Source organism: Eschrichtius robustus, chromosome 17, assembly GCF_028021215.1.
Source record: "Eschrichtius robustus isolate mEscRob2 chromosome 17, mEscRob2.pri, whole genome shotgun sequence".
Classification (NCBI taxonomy): Eukaryota; Metazoa; Chordata; class Mammalia; order Artiodactyla; family Eschrichtiidae; genus Eschrichtius; species Eschrichtius robustus.
Window position 1 is genome coordinate 16,939,657 of NC_090840.1, and position 15,181 is coordinate 16,954,837.

General features: G+C 38.5%; 1 pseudogene; it reads left to right on the plus strand.

Moving 5' to 3' along the window:
* The first annotated feature begins 14,405 nt into the window (after positions 1–14,405).
* LOC137750925 (small ribosomal subunit protein uS10-like) lies at positions 14,406–14,759 on the plus strand (annotated as a pseudogene).
* The last annotated feature ends 422 nt before the right edge of the window (positions 14,760–15,181 follow it).

Here is a 15,181-nt window from a genome sequence, read left to right on the forward strand (position 1 = left end):
AATTTTTGAAAAATAGCTTTGCTGGATATTGAATATTTTCTGTCAGCAATTTGAGTTTTGTCGTTCCACTGCCATGTAGTTTCCATGGTTTCTGAGAAGAAATCAGCTATTAATCTTATTGGGGATCTCTTTTATGTGATGAGTCACTTCTCTCTTGCTGTTTCAAGACTCTCTCTTTGTCTTTGTGTTTTTCACAGTTTGATTCTGATGTGTCTCAGTGTGGATATCTGAATTTATCCTGTCATGATTTGTTGAGTTTCTGGAATGTGTAGATTCATGCCTGTCATCAAATGTGTGAAAATTTCAGCCATTATTTCGCAAATATTTTTTTATGCTTCTTTCTCTCTCTCCTTTCCTTTGGGACTCCCATAATTCATATAGTATGTTGTGTTCTACAGGTCTCTAGTCTCTTCTGTATTTTTTATTCATTTTTATTTCTGTTTCTTAGATGATATTTTCAATTCACCTTTCTTCTAGTTCACTAGTTCTCTCTTCTGGCTGCTGAAATCTATTGAAACCTCTCTGGTGAATTTTTCGTTTAAATTTATGTACTTTCAATTTCCAGAATTTCCATTTGATTTCTTTTTATAATTTCTGTCTCTGTTGATAGTCTTTATTTGGTGAGAAATCATTCTCAGACTTACCTTTAGTCTTTAGACGTGATTTTCTTTTAAAAGTTCTTTGAGTATGTTGATATTTAAAATATCTAACTTAAAAAATTTGTCTGGTAAGTCCAACGTCTCAGCTTCCTTAGGTATAGTTTTCTATTGGTGGCTTTTTCCCCTCATGTATGGGCCATGCTTTATTGTTTCTTCGCATGCCTCATAATTTTTGTAGATAACCAGACATTGAAAATAATGTAATGTGGCAACTCTGGAAATTAGAACTTCCTCCTCCCCTGGGTTAGCTGTTGTTTGTTGTTGTTTTTGTTTGTTTAGTGACTTTTCTGCACTAATTACATGAAGTCTGTATTCTTGTTTGTTTTTCTACTTGGTTTCTACTTGGTTAGCTTAGTGGTCTGCTGATGATTGGACAGAGATTTCCTTAAATGCCTAGAACCAATAAATCTCCCAGTCTTTGCTAAGTGGCTTTCTGTGTGTGTTGGGGCACAGCTTCAACACTTAGTAGACAGTTTACAGTTCTGCCTTAACCTTCCCTTCCTGCTTGCATAGAGCCTCAAGATCATCCAGAAGTGAGAGTTTAGGGCCTTTCAGGTCTTTCTTAAGCATGTACACAGCCCTGAGAATGTGCACAGACCTACTTGTGTTTGTGGCTTTCTCCATTCCCAGAAGCATGTCAGAGCTTTTCAAAGCCTGTGTAGAATTCTCATTCCCAAGCTTTTCCTTTTAACATTTTTGGTTAGCCTATTATTTTCCCAAAACATTATTTAAAACCTTAGGCAGCTTCAAAGTTAAGTAGTTGCTTGTAATTTTTTTTTTCCACACACACACACACACTGTATTTTATTTTTACAAGAGATAAATAGACTGACACCAAGCATTGTAAATGGATGACCACAACAAAAGCAGCAATGATTGCAATTACCAAACACGAAACACACTCATACTATGTCATAATATTGACATTCAGTCCAGTAATCCTCCACTGTAACAGCTCCTTTACTTTGCAGTGAAAATTGATTTGTATATTCTTTGCCTCTGAGTCCTTGTGGGATTTTTTTTTTTAATTCAAACAGAAAGTCACAAAAATTATAATCCTCATCAGTTCGCTCAGTCCCATGTAATTAATTTTTTTTTCATCTTGATCTTTTGTTAGTTACCTGTAATTTTTGATAAATTCACATGGAGAAAAGACTTTTTGCACTGAGTGAGTTCTGAGTCAGGTTAAATAAAGACATTGCTTCAAGTGGGGTCTTCCAGGGAACTAACAGGTCAGATAATGACAGAGCTCCACCTCAGGCTGCTCCCTTCAGTGGCTGCCAGTCTGCTGATTTTCACTGTGATTGTCAGTTTTCAAGGCTACTGTGGAGCTGGAGAGGAGGAATGGGCACAGGGCAAATTAAAATGCCTCAGAGCACACTGTTCTTACCAAGATTAAGCTGTTTTTCTTGAAAAGCCACTACCCAGATTTCCAGGGTCTTTTGGTTAATTTCTAGCATTCTTACAATATTGAGCCTGACAATTTTTTGTGAGTTTTCTTATTGCTTTAATGGAGGATATGGAGGAGAGAATTTTTGGAGGTCCTTAATCTGCCATTTCTGGTGACATCATCCCCTTTCCCACTGAATTGTGATGTATATTATATATATCATGAGATCCAGTTAGAAAGGCAATAAATGAAGTGCCAGTTATACTTTTCATGTGTAGGAAGGAGAATGTTGAGAGGCCTCACATATGTTGAGGAATTTACTTTCAGTCTTCTTTCAACTTCCCTTGGTGCAAGAATCAGGGGAATCAAGGAGCAGCTAGCTACTGGGGTTCAGCAAGACTATTTTCGCATTGCTTGTCTACCATACTGTCCCATGTAAACCACACTCCTGTGCATTTGTGCATTTGTGTTTTTGCCTCTGCATCTTCCTTAATAACTTTTCTATGGTTAGACTTTCCATGACAAGGCCTGACTCATTCCCTTGAGAGAGTCTGGTGTACTAACCACTGTGTTCTAAAGACTTTCCCTCTACACCCAAGAGGGAAAGCTACTTAGAAGAAGGGGTGCTCTTAACTATTTGTGTCTATGATGATGACAAGTTAATATTATTTAATACTTTTGTAAAACGGTTCCTAGGTTAATAAAAATAAACAAAATGTATTTAGTTTCTTTCTCTTATTCTTATTTCCCTAATACTTTCACATACAAGCACAAGTCTCCTGTTACTAGCAAGTAGCAATAGTCATTTTAGCATATATTCAGTCAATAAATTCTGTAATGAACCCAGTTAATTTAAGTTCACTCTTTCAGCAAGGACGTGGTGAGCACCTACTATGGACTAGGCATGTGATTAAATTTGTTGCTCTCATTCTTCCAGCATTCTCCTATTTCTTCCATATCCTGGCTGTAAACTATGGACTATGAGATTGACTTCTTTACTTCCTCTTGCTTTATCCATAAACACAGAACCGAATGATCTAGATGTCACACAAAATATTCAGTGTTGTTTCCCTCTCTCTCTCTCTCTCTCTCATACACACACACACACACACACACACACACTACACACACAAAGTGAAATAGAAAAACTACCTATAAAACCAATGAATGTTAAGTGCAAATAATGTTTTAAGCTCACACCACTTCTTAGTATGAGACAAGGCATACTAGAGAATGGTCATCAGTTAGTTTTTTCTCCACTGGTCTTGCTCAATATCCAGAGATATGTTCAGATACTGATTTGAGATTTTGAGATTGTGGGGGAAATTCTCCTCTTGAAAGTTTCCACCTCTACATTCAATACATGCAAGGTATCATTTTTGAAAATATTTCATCAGTTTACTGTGTAGAGTTCAGAATTTGCTGGTTTAGTCTTAGAGTTAATGAGACTGCCAAGATTTTCCAATTTCCTGTGTGTCACCTTGTTTCCTCTTTGTACGTAAGCAGGTATAGTCTGCATGGGGCTTGATACTCCCAGTCGTGTGGTGGAGGGTGGGAACATTGGCAGCTGCCAGAGCGGCTGTGGTGGTGGACGGCTGGATGCAGGTGCACAGCCTGCCTTGATTTGACAGGCTTTAAGGCTTGCATTCTCTCTAGTGATATCCAATATCCTGGCCAATAAGGTCCTTCAAAACAACAGAAACAACCCAGTAACACAGTTTCACCAGGGCATCCAGTTGCATAATGTTCACTCAGATCTACATGGATAAAACATCTGCAGTGTGTTATGTCTGTGATCTGCGGGACAGGTAGTAACTGCCGGGTGAGTTGTTCTTCTGGTAGAATGTTCGTGTAGAATTCTGAAGCTGTAGAATGTTAGCGTGCCTCTGATTGGAAGAGTCTAGTCTCATTGTCTGATGACCTGGACTTAGTCCCATTCCACCACTAACTCACTAGACCATGGATGAGTCACTTAACTTTTCTAAATCTCCATTTTCTTGGCTGTAAATTGAAAGGAATAATCCCTGCCTGGCAGTCTCACAAGGTGGTTTTGAGAATGAAATGATAAGAATGCATGTGAAAGTAGTTTGGAAATGGCTGTTAGAGGCAGATAAGAGCTCAGGATTACCTCTCCTCCCTGCCAGGTTCTCACCTATAGAGGGAAGAATCACTAGCCAAATGGGGGTTCAGAACATCTTCCTGTTAGGCAGAGATGTAGAGAACAAAATTCAGGACTCTGGGAAATCTACACTGGAGAACGTGGCTTAGACCTGAGGCCAAAATTGTGTCCCTGGCCTCCCAAGCCAAATAAAAACCTTTGTGTTTGCAAAGAGAGCCGAATGTGCTGGGCAGTCTCCAACCCACTCAGTGCCAGTTCCAGGACTGCTTCTGCAGGGCGGGAGGAGCTGGAACGCAGAGAGGATGGCAAGCATCCCTGCGGGTGGAGCAGGCCCTTCCAAAGAGGTCAGTGCTCAGAGACGGGAGGAGGAGGGGGCTGTCATTGCCTGAGCCCGGGTGGTCAAAGAGAGCTAGACGCCCTGCCACGGGCCAGGAGTGACCTGTCATCTCATTGAGCAGAGAAACAGGCTCTCATGGAAGCCAGGCTCCCACCAAACGTATTAGCACCCCTCCATCCTGAGGGGAGGAACAAGGAAAGGAGGAAAGAGACAGGGAGTGTTGACTTCACCACTCTCCAGAGGGAGGAAGAGACTGGCAGTTTGCCTCTCTATGGATTTGTGAAGGAGAGCAAGAGTCCCCTCCTGTCACTCAGCCATGCCAGTGAGGCATACAAAGGGATTAGGATTTGCCTTTATAGAGTTTGCCTCAGTGAAAAGTCTGAGGAAGTTGTTCATTAAGGTACATTAGAGATTATTTAAACAGTCCCCTTGTTTTACAGGGAGAAGGGGCCAGGGGCAAGTGGGTGACTGGCTCAACTAGTTGATGTCAGTTGTCTAGTTCTCAGAAAGACTAGGACCAGAGAACAGGACACTCACCAGGGAGGGTAGGACTTTAGTGGGGGCCCTGGGCTACCAGAGAGACCAGTAGGGGAGCAGGGGAGGGTGTTCTCAAACAGGAGAGGAGAGAGCAAAATGGATGTGGAGGAGATGAAGATCACAGTTTTGTTTAAAGCAGGTTTCTTCAAATATTAAATCATAGCTATGATTTAGATAATCAAGATGAAGTGAGCTTAATTATGTAAAGAAGGAATAGGTATTTTCTTCTCACTCCCCTTCGAAGGTACATTTTCCCCTCTGTAGGATTTATCCTCCAAGTCCTTATGATGAAAAAAATACACGAGGTTCCTTTGGGCACCACCACTCCCTACCACATGGGCAAGATGGGGCTGACCTACTCCCAAGGCTAATGGGTGGTCTGCTGACTCAGACCTGGCCACTAGGAACATTTTATTTCCCTGACCACAGAAACTGGTTCAGGGAAGGGCGTGTGCCCCAATCCAGGCAAATGACACCCTTTCCTGGACCTCTTGGAATTGAAAATTCCTTTTGCTGGAGAGTCTGCCGCTGAGATGGTATGATATAACCTAAATATAAAGTATCTTGTCACCAGGAGGAGGAAGTTGGCTTGAGAATAAAGCCAGCCCAGAGGAAAATGAAACTGAAAGATGGAGAGAAACATATTTTTAATGATATTTTTGAACAGCTTAATCAGGCATGTCCAAGGTCAGCATCTCAATACAATTTTCAGTTACATGGACCAATACACACCATACTTTCCTTTATTTTTTTTAAAGCAGTTTAATTATGGTTTCCATCACAAAGTCAAAAGAATCCTGACTAATACGCTTTCTCTTTCTCTTTGGCACCAAACATGTTCAAACATGTTACCTGTGAGGAGCATTTTTCTTTTCTCCTCTTCTTCCTTTCTCCTCTTTATTCCCCAAAGTATATCCTAACTTGAATAATAAAACAAAAAAATCATACCCCATTTATCAAATGTTAGGAGAATGTTCTATTTTTCAGCAATATTAAGCTATTTTTTTTCCCTAGGCTGACTTTAGATTCATAGTATAGTAATATCACAGAAGAAAATTTTTTGCAGTTATTTATTGCTAAATAAATATTTATTTATTATATCTAACTACCCCCAAACTTTGTGCTTACAGCAGCAGTCATTTTATCATCTTATGATGTTGTCTGTCAGGAATTTAGCTAGAGATCAGTGGATGATTTTTCTTCTCCATATGGCATCAACTGAGGTCACTTGGAGATGTTAAACTGATGGCTGGCCTGGTCTGGCCGGTCCAGGATGGCTTATGCCTGGCATCTTGGTGGGGATGGCTGGAAGGCTGGGTTCAACTGGGACCCCTTCCTATTTAGTCTTGGGGCCTCTTTACATGTTCTCTCATGGCAGCTCAGGACTTCATGAGTGATCATTCAAGAGGTCTCAGGTGTAAGCTGCAAGACTTATTAAAGCCTTACCTCATTCTAATGGTCAAGCAAGTTCCTAAGGCCAACCCAGATTCAAGGGGGAAAGACGATTAGACTCCATCCTTCAATTAGAAGAGTAGCAAGGTATTTGCCACCACCTTTAATCTACCACAGGGTGGGATATGGGTGGGAAGAGCTTGAGCTTTGGGCTAGGACAAACCTGTCTAAGAGGGCTTCATCACTCCCTAGCTGTAATTACTTAGCCTCAGTTTGTAAAATAGGGGATAATATAATCTCTCTCAGAGACTTTTGAGAATCAAGTGAAATAATTTGTTTGAAGTACCCTAGGATAATGCCCAGTACATAGTAGTCACTCAGTGAGTTGTCGTTGGATTGCTTTAGAGAGATTTATCTTTTGCTGATAGAAGTTCTCTTTTGGCCAAGAGTAGAGTCTCTCTCAATTGTGACAGATTGTTAAATGTGCTGAGATTTTGTCTCCATCTGTTACCTCTCACTGTATGGAGGCATTCTGGGTGGTCAAAAGCTAATTCATGAACTCTAGCTGCCTCTTCTTGGTTCCAGAGCTTACCTAATTGCAGGTTGTTACCAATAATATCAATCTACCTGGTGCCAGAATCATTTATTTTGTAGAGGAACAGTGTCATCAAAAGGTAATAAGTCCAGCATCTTTCTGCAGACTGCAGTTCCCTTTCAGCATGGGGTTTCTCAGTTCACCATTGCCCTTGCCGCAAACTCGACTCAGATCAGAGCTGAGCAGAGTTTAGCCATGGAGTGTCATTGAAGGCATTAGAAAATCCAGTCAAGAGCTCAACAGTTCATCTATATAGAAATCTCATCCACGACATCAGGGATCCCCAGTCAGCCTCAGAATTCCCCTGGTATTGACATCAGTGCAAAGAGGTGATTCTATATTTGTGAAGTCCCTTCCTCTTGACCCATAGCCCCCACTTCTTTGTGTCATTATAATCATAATAAATTGGCTCTACCTTCTGGCTGCCTGGATGGAAATAAATTGTATGGTTCTAGTATAATGGGAAAAAAGAAGAAACACGCATAATACTCATACTTGGAATTACTAAACTTGGAGCCATTATTGTTATACCCATAGCTGAGTCTGTGGGTTTGCATTTGGTATATGAATTCTTAAGTGCTACTGCTGAAAGTTATGTGCAGGAGGTGTTGTTACTGAATTATGAATCTTCTGTACTAGAAGGCTTAATATTTTGTTCAGTGCTTTGCATTAAATTGTTCAAGTGTCATGAGTAGTATGTGGGTCTTGCCATCATTTTTCACTTGAGAAAAATAGTACCTTTTAAAGGCTTCTCATTTAAAGTTTTGTAAAAAAGTCATCCTTGTATTTTCACTGATTGTCTCTTAAGCTATAGTGTTTTTACTTCTGTAAGGCATCTCAGGTTGCAACACTGAGGCAATCTGGAATGTGGGTTTGCAAATTCTGTCCTGAGCAGCAGGCCAGCGGGGAGCCCTGCACAGATACCATGAGCCACTGCTGTGGGAAAATAGAAACCTCTCTCACCGCTGATGACCCCTATAGAGTCAATCAATTTTTTTTAAAAGATGTATATATATATATATTTTTTTTTTAATTAATTAATTTATTTATTTATTTATTTTTGGCTGCACTGGGTCTTCATTGCTGTGCATGGGCTTTCTCTAGTTGAGGCAAGCGGGGTCTACTCTTCGTTGCGGTGTGCGGGCTTCTCATTGTGGTGGCTTCTCTTCTTTGCAGAGCACGGACTCTAGGCACGCGGGCTTCAGTAGTTGTGGCAGGCGGGCTCAGCAGTTGTGGCTCACGGGCTTAGTTGCTCCGTGGCACGTGGGATCTTCCCGGACCAGGGTTTGAACCGTGTCCCCTGCATTGGCAGGCGGATTCTTAACTACTGCGCCACCAGGGAAGTCCCTAAAAAGATACATATTTTTAATAGCAGCTATTAAAAATCTCAACTTCTAAAATGAAGATATTTCTACTCAAACATTTAGAAGAAATGAAAGAAAGAGAAAAAAGATGATAAATTATCATAACTTTTTAAATGGATGGTAATGTCAATCAGGTCAACAATAGATTATTAACCAAGGAATTACATATTCTCATCTATCCAATTTCGAATTTTGAGATCACTTTAGGCAAGGAGATAGCTTTAAGGAGTTATATTTTAGGTTGAAAGTTACAGTCACTCCTTGGTATATCAACATATTATTTTTCTGATAATTTAGGCATTAAACTCAGTCTCTAGGAGGTAAAAAATTCCAGGCTTTGCTCTACTCATTGTTCTACCTCATTAAGTGCTTCATTGTCAATATCAAGCTGTTTGAACTGTGTTTGCTCCAGTAAACTATGGCCACAGTAAGACCTCCTCTGTTCTACTACATGGAAACGTTCATTGGATAGTATTTGTACAGTGCTTTGAATTCCTCCAAAGTATGCACATTGTTCCCTAAATTCAATATGTGCTAAGTCTCATAAAATACCCCAAATAATTTTTCTTCATAATTACTTTAAAATGACACACTTTTTGAAGATATGATTCCTATTAACTAAAATATCTACCCTCCTTCCTACTTCCTTTATCAGCAGTCCCACCACCTACCTATTTTCTCTGTTTGGTTACATTTTATCACACAGACAACATAAGTATTTCTACACTAATGGAAGAACAGTCACACTGAACCAATTAAAGCAAGCAAAGGAAGAATTAGCAGAGAAAATCCGCGGTGTGTTATGGATGCGATTTCATGTACAATATCATACCTCACATTATCATAACTCACAGACTTCTTACTTTCTTAATGAGTGACAATAGCAAATCTGGAAAACATCTGCCTTGAAAAAGAACACTAACTGCCCTCTGCTTGAAAAATGTTGCTCGGCTATTACTGTATAGCAGCCATGCGTATCATATTGTGGTATGAGATGTCTTGGTTGCAAGAAATTAACATTCCCCTGTTTGATTTCAAATTGTCTAGAACAGAATCCCAGCATAATTCAAATCATTGTAAAGCCACAGTTGCAATAAAGAACGTGATTTACTATTAGCAAATCTTCAACACTGCTACTCACTTCCCAGCAATCATTATGACTCGGGTGAAGGAAATTTAGCAAACTATTGCGTGATTTTCTGCCATCTAAAAAGAAAGCTTGCAATATAAAAAGAAAATCTAAAAATAACCTCTCATTTATATAGCTAACCATTTCAAGTAGTAAGCATGTTTTGGCTGTACAAGTAAAGTATATTCTTTAAATCTCATTACCACCTCAAGAGCAGCTGCCATCAGAATACATCTGTCAGGGGAATTCGCTGGCCTCCCAGTCGTTAGGACTCAGCACTTTCACTGCCGGGCCCACGTTTGATCCCTAGTCGGGGAACTAAGATTCCGCAAGCTGCGCGGTGCGGCCAAAAAATAAAAAATTAAATGACTAAATAAAAGAATAAGTTTATTAACATTCCCACGTGTGTTTCTATTGTGGACAAGTATATTTTTCCTTTCCTCTCATAACCAATTGATAGGTGTTTGGAAGATGAAAGAATGACACTTTTAGAAGGAACAAGAAACAATTCCAGTATTATTTGTGCATTGAATGTCCTAATTTTTCGAGTTGTCACATAGGTCTGAAAATTAAAAGTAGCTGTTCATTCATTTTTATTTCTCTTGAAGGTGGGAAGTAAGATCACAGTAAACTGCTTTCTCACTTTGAATACATGTTCTCATTGTACTAATACTGTATTATTAATTTCTAAACCATTGCAAAAGTGTAGAGTCTGGCAAAATGCTAATTATTTCTTTCTTGGCTTAGAAGATAAATTTGGTCATGGAAAAGAATTCATTTCTGGATTATCTCAGATATTTGTCATCATCTTTTTTTTGGTCATTTCAGTTGTGAGGCCTTATTACAAAGTGTGAAAATTTTCATTCAAGAGTGACTTTATCCAAGACATTATCTAATGGAACAGCTGGTACCCTTGTTCAGATTGACCCTGAACCATAGAAAAGTTCACAGTTCTCGCAGGCCTTTGACTTGCCTTTGTTATAAACAGAGCAAGGTCTGAATTAATTATGTTAACTATTTAGCTCATCATCTATTGTTATATTTGATGAAATAACTCACATGAACTGAAGATAGAATTTTTTCATATACCAACTGAGTTTTAAACTATACAATTGATTTAATTTCAAACATTTGTGAGTATCAAAAATGCTCTCAAATTGTGTCCTCAAATTCATAATTTTTATATATCCATATATGTATAGATATAGATATATATCTGTTTTTAGGTAATTCTACTGTTGAGCCCAAAGCATAAGCAGGTTTGAATTTTTAATCTTATTAGTTCCAGAAGACAAACCTAGCACTGTGTAAAGAGGACTGAGCCAAGTTTGATGGTGGCTTGTGAACAGACTCTGAACAGAATCATATACTGTTTACAGTTGTCTTTTACATGTAGGTGCATTGTGGGAAAGTAACCCACCTCTGAAGTCACAGGAATCCTTCGCTTCAAGTCTTTTAGTCACATCGTAAGAAATTAACGATGCTGCATTTGTTTCTGTTTAATATTTCTCATATTTCTTATTCTCATTCTGTAGGAATGCATTCTAATCCAAGGACACATTCTCATACATTCATTAAATCCTTGTGCTCCACAATGATTCACATGAAAACTCAAAATCTGATGGTTTCATGTGTTCCAACTTAGCTTTTGCTAAAACAGGGTCATCCTTGAACTTGTCATCTGCTGAGGTATTGAATTCCCTATTTCATTCAATTACATGATCTTAAGAATGTGGCCATTTGCCATTTCTGTCTCAACTTTGAACACATGTTTTTGCATCTAACTGTTCGGCTTAGGAACCTCTCAATTATAAATGACCTAATGGAAAAAAAGAGTAAATCATTTAAGGAACTACCTAAGTAATACAAAAAAATGTTGTTTCTGTTTAAAACTAAAGTATTATTAATGTAATTTCCCTGGTGATGACAAATGTTAACTCTTTAATGCATGCTACTACAATATCTGAGATAGAAATAAATTGCTTAAAGAGTAAAATATTCCTTTAGTTTTAAGAAGAATTCTCATACATTTAATGAAGTTTTAATCAGGGTAATATTTTGAGGGAAAATTGGTTGTCATTTTTTTGTAATTTAAAACAGTATCCTAATGTGGACTAATTTAATTGTAAAAAAATTATTTTCATATGTGTATATTGTGTTACTCAGTTTTCTTCTAAAAATGAAGGGGACAGATGTTAGTTTCAGATATTTATAATTAAACAGTTGAGTCAAATTAAACATAATTTGTCTTCTCTGCTGGACTAAAAACTCTTTAAGGGCACAGACTGTGTCCTTTTCATTCCCCAGATGGAGAAATGACTAAGACAGAGTTTAACATATAGTAGGTACTCATTAAATGTTGCTGAACTGATCTGAATCTTTATGTGACCAGACGTAAAACACCTATTTTATTTTTATCATACAGTCTTCAACTAAAGAATAAAATAGAAGTTCATACTTTGCATTCATCCCATATCTTTTTTTAATACTTTCTAGATCACTTTCACATAGTTATACCATTTGATCCTTTTGGAGTGATGGGTCTAATTAAGTCTTACCAGTCCATTTTTCTTGCTTGAAGTCACACTCCTGGCTAATTAATTACATGGCAGGAACCGGAAACTAGGGTTTTTTTCCTTTTAAAAACTTGTAGGCCCTTTACCTGTTTTATTAGCGATATGTGGGATGGGTCAAATTGCCTCTTTGTAGAATGAGACTTATTATTTCAATTTGGAAATTAAGAGTGCTGAAAAGACTATCACTTCTACACAAACAACAAGAAAAAAAGCTGACAAGCTGGAAATTAATGACGTTTGAACCCATGAGAGAACTGAGATTGCAAGACAAACAACTACCCTGAAATATGGGGAGAGACAAGTGATTGCAAAGAAAGATGTTGCCAAATCCATGTAAGCCAAAGAGAAGATTCAGCTAGAAATTTTTAATGAATTTCTAAAGGCTGGGTGGCAGTGTGAAGTCCCTGGGGCTGCAGACATACATGTGTGTAGGGGGTCACAATCTCATGAAGGATTTTCCTCTAGGAACTCACAGGGCAGAGTGGGGAGAGGCCTAAGAAAACTTCCCCTGTGATACTGGCTGGAGCAGGGGAGAGAACAGAAGCCACTGCCAAAACACTGCCAGATCCATCTTCTGTATCACCTCAGAGGAACAAAAGCCTGAATATGCAGGGAAAAGGAAAGAAATGTATAGACTAAGACCTCTGGGGGATGGCTGGGACTCTATAGACCCAGTATTACCCCTGGAGAAGGAACAGGAATACTTGAGAATGTCACAGACCCAAGACCCAGGTTCACAATGCCTGCCTAAATCTGAGGCTTAGTAAGAACATCAGACAATACCTCCTTTCCCCACTCCTCCACCTTCATTACCCTATCATTGTCAAATAAAATTAAAAGTGGAATTCAGCTGGGAGAGCTGCAAGAGAAAGAATCTCTGTCTGTTGCACAAAGGAAAAAAACCTAAACCAAGTGGGAGACCCAGAGCCAAGCAGGAAGCAAGCTTCAAACCCAGCGCAACTCCTGACTTGATGGGCATGAACCCCTATATTAACAGCCCAACAGAAGGAAAGGTGTGCCCATCTCCAAGTATAACAATTATTTGTCTCAGTATCTATTGTCTTGTACAATACATCCAACTGTAAACAAAAAACTTTAGGCATACAAAGAGGGGGGGAAAAAAACAGTTTAAAATGACAGAGGAGTCAACAGAGCCAGACTCAGATATGACTTAGATGTTGGACCTATCCAATGGGGAATTTAAAATAGTTATGGTTAATATGTTAAAGGCTCTAGTGGAAAAGGTAGACAACATGCATGGTTGAGTAGATACTTTGAGCAGAGACATGGAAACTATAAAAATGAAAATCCTAGAAAAGAATAATTCAGTAACAGAGATGAAGAATGCTTTCAATGATTTTACCAGTAGATTTGAGGTAGGTGAAGAGCCAGTGAGCTTGAAAATGGAGATAGATCAACAGAAATTACACAAAGTGAAACACAAAGAGAAAAAAAAAGAATGATAAAAAAGAGAGCATCCAAGGGCTAAAGGACAATACCAAATGACCTAACATGCATAAATGGAACTCCAGGGGAACAAAAAGAGAAGAGGGCAGAAAAAATATTTGAAGAAATATGAGTAAGAATTTTTTAAAAAACTCAGCACCATGAACATCATATTCTAACTCCCAAAAGCCAAAGACGGAGAGAAAACCTTGAAGGCAGCCAGAGGAAAAAATAATGTTACATTAATGAACAAGGAAGAGAATTACAGCAGACTTGTCACTAGAAACCATGTAAATAAGAAGGCAATGGAATGGTGTCTATAAAGTTCTGAAAAGGAAAAAAACCTGACTTAGATCCAGTGAAAAATATCTTTCAAATGTGAGGCAGAAGCAAAGCCTTTCTCAGACAAACAAAAATTGAGGTAACTCGTTAGCACAGATCTACTCTGCAAGAAATGTTAAAGGAAGTTTTTCAGGTAGAAGAAATATGATACCAGAAACTTGGATTTATACAAAGAATGAAGAATGAAGCTAAAATGGAATATTTTTTTAATTTTTAGTTGTTGTAAAAGCTAACTATTTAAAGCAAAATTTGTAATAATGTGTTTATTCCATAAATAAAAGTGAAATGTATGACCACAGTGACACAAGGAATGGAAGGACTTGAGAATGTCCTGTTACATTCTATATGAAATGACATAATACTATCTGAAGGAAAACTCGTTAACCATTAAAAAGTTGTGTTAAAAAAGGTATCAAGCCTCCGTGAGGAAGACACTGGCCACTGCTGCTGACTCACCACAGTTCCTTCTTGCTGAGGAAGAAGTCAGTCACAAAGTTATGCTCCTGCCGTGTGGCAGCCATGGCTTTTAAAGCTACTGGAACTACACCAGTGGACCCAGAAGGGGTGGTTCACTGAGTAAGAATTACCCTAACTGTCCGCCATGTAAAATCCCTGGGGAAGGTGTGTGCTGATTTGATCACAGGCTCAAAGGAAAAGAACCTTAAAGTGAAAGGACTGTTTCGGATGTCTACCAGGACTGAGAATCACTGTGAGAAAAACTCTTTGTGGTGAAGGTTCTAAGACTTGGCAGCATTTCCAGGTGAGGATTCACAGCGACTCATTGACTTGGACAATCCTCCTGAGAGTGTTAAGCAGATTACTTCTATCATTGAGCCAGGATTAGAGATTGAGGTCACTATTGTAGTTGCTTAAATCAACTATTTTAATAAATTGATTATTAATCATTTTAAAAAGAGGTATAAATAATAAGTAATTGTAGGAGATAAAATAGATCATAAAATGCTCAGTCATTCAGAAAAGGCAGAAAGTGAACAAAAAAGCAAGAAAGGCCAAATGGAACAAATGAAAACAGCAAGATAGATTTTAAGCCAACCGTAACAATAATCACTTTAAATGTCTAAATACATCAATAAAAAGGCAGGTTGCTAGACTGAATTTAGAAAGAAGACTCAGTTATATGTTGTCCATAGGAGACTCACTTTAAATATAAAGACATAGATAGGTTAAAAGTAAAAGCATATACAGGCACCCCCCACACCCGGCTATCCAAAAGTAGAGTGTTCCTATGAAACCTTTCATAAGCCGAAGTGGCTTAAAGCAAAGAAGTAGTTACC